This window comes from Spermophilus citellus (assembly GCF_964194105.1).
Source record: "Spermophilus citellus genome assembly, chromosome: X".
Lineage (NCBI taxonomy): Eukaryota > Metazoa > Chordata > Mammalia > Rodentia > Sciuridae > Spermophilus > Spermophilus citellus.
The window spans coordinates 34,254,463-34,256,902 of NC_138190.1; the positions used below are offsets into that span (position 1 = coordinate 34,254,463).

Below are 2,440 nucleotides of genomic sequence, written 5' to 3' on the forward strand. Positions count from 1 at the left end.
AGAGAGAGTGAGAGAGAGAGAATTTTTAATATTTATTTTTTAGTTCTCGGCGGACACAACATCTTTGTTGGTATGTGGTGCTGAGGATCGAACCCGGGCCGCACGCATGCCAGGCGAGCGCTCTACCGCTTGAGCCACATCCCCTGCCCCACACAGCTTATCTTAATTAGCATAAACTAGATACAGCAGTCAACCAATAAGGAATCTCCACACTTAATGGCTCGCTGGCGTTACTTCACAAACCACTCCCTCTGTAAAATGCCAGGTGCCATCCAGACTTGTTTCAGACCTTAACAAGTCTTTTCGTTTTTTCTTCTTTAAAAATTCGTTACTCCTAAAATAGCGTTCCACAAGACTGGAAGTGAAGGACTAAAAGGCCAGGAGAAGGGGAAAGGGAGGGAGCACACACCATTAACACAAAAAAGAAGTAAAACTGCACAAACTTAAGCGGTTTATAAGACTAGGATCATCATACTCCAAGATAACAAAGGCTGGTTGAAGAAATTCACCCTTCTGCAGAAGCTGGGGTTTTTATGCTTCATGAGATCAGTGAAGAGCCATTCACTGCGTGGAGCAATCCCCCTTCCCACTCCAGATCCTGGTTTCTGTGCCCTGCCTCCACGGGGAGGGCCTCTCATTCCACCACCCAGGCTACCTCCAGGGCCTCCAGGTCCCCGTCCCAAGCAGCTCGAGTCTTCCTGTCTTCCACATTCAGTCGACTTCACCTCTGAACACGATTGGCCTGTTGCTAAGGACCTTCTGAACAGGCGCAGCATCATCAAACACAACAAAACCAACATTGGGTAATTTCCCCCCACTGTTTATGCGCAGCTCTACCACATTCCCATAGTTTTGAAAGAAATCTTTTAAGTTCTGATTTGTCCACTTCATGAGGCAGGTTGCCAATGAAGAGTTGGTGAGTATCAGGATGTCTCACAATTCTTCGGGGCTCAATATCACCTTGGTCACTGGCCTCACAGATTGGTCTGGGTCCCCTCTGAGGAGGAATGTTTATTCGTTGCTCTCGGACTCATTGATCCCTCTGAGGCCTCTGTGGTGGAATCTGAGATTCAGGCTTAGACTTGGCCCCGGGGCTGTGAAGCTGGTAGTTTAACAACAGGAGGTGGTATTCCAGTAACAGGAGCAGCTCCACTGGGAGGAAGGTTCTTACTGGTCACAGATGCCCAAGAAAATGTCCTCAAGTTTCCCTGTAGTGTCTGAGCTATATCTGGAGGTGCTGGAGAAGAACTCTTCTGAGCATCCTCAGGAGCTCAGACTTTTCCTCTTGGATTTCAGATATGGGTTCTGGCTCTGGTTTTGGTTCAGGATCAGGCTCTGGTTCAGCAACAGGCTCCTCTAAATGTTTTTCCAAGTCACTGCTGACAGCCTGATCATAGAAAGTTCCAGAATCATCAGGTACCACCTCAGGTGTCTGCTGTCTTTCTTCAGGCTCCCCTACTTCTTCCTCAGATTCCTCCTGAGGCTCAGTGACAAAGCCACCAAAGACCTCATCTTGGTATCTGAAGATATCATTATGAACACAGAATTTATTTGCAACAGAGCCCTCCGGAGCAAGGACAAATGTTTGCATGAATCTCCGCAAAGCCTGGTTGTTTTTTGATAAGAGTCCCATCACCTGGACCACCACACTATCATTTAGAGTAGCATGAGCATCAACATGGCGAATCTTAGTGTGGCAATTGGTGTAGTTCTGTGACATCACTTTCCTATAAATTTCTTTCTGTCCATATAGTGCATCTGCTGGCTTTCCATTTGAATCCAATCCCCCATGCACATAGGAAGAGTCCTTTCCATAAAATCTATGTAGCATGTCTGGGGCCTGGTTCAGCAGTATGTAATACTGTCTCACAAATTCCCACCCGAGCAGCAGGGGACTAGGCTTCTCCATAACCGTTACCTTGGTCAATTCAACCTGCACGGCTGAGCAGGAAAGGAACAAACACAGAAGGTGGCAGGAATTCCTCACGCAATTGTATCCGCACACACTCGGGTGTATATTTTGTGTCTGGAGAGTGGAGTCTCTCTCTGCTTCCTGATCATCACATGAGCTGCTTCCCTCCACCACCCTCTTCTGCCATGATGTTCAGCCTTTCTTGAGCCCTGAGGAATGGAGCCAGCTGTCTATGGACTGAAACCTCTGAGACTGTGAACCCCCAAATAAACTATTCCTCACCTGAAATTGTGCTGGTCTGGTTTTAGTCACAGCGGCGAAAAAGCTGACTGAAACAATGTCAAAATGGATTCCACGGTTACATAACTAAAACAAACCAATAAAAAATGCCTAATACAATGTAAATGGTATGTACATAGTTGTTCTACGGTATTGTTTAGGGAATAATCACAAGAAAAAGTCTGTCCATGTTCTGTATGGATGAAGTTTTTCTCCAACCATCTTCAATCCCTGGATGCACAGCCACGG

At 46.6% G+C, this 2,440-nt stretch overlaps 1 pseudogene across 1 annotated transcript; it reads right to left on the reverse strand.

The window, feature by feature from the left end:
* Window positions 1–403: 403 nt before the first annotated feature.
* LOC308639803 (ras GTPase-activating protein-binding protein 1-like) lies at window positions 404–1,927 on the reverse strand (annotated as a pseudogene). The gene has a single exon. The product of its transcript is annotated as a ras GTPase-activating protein-binding protein 1-like (transcript).
* Window positions 1,928–2,440: the final 513 nt, after the last annotated feature.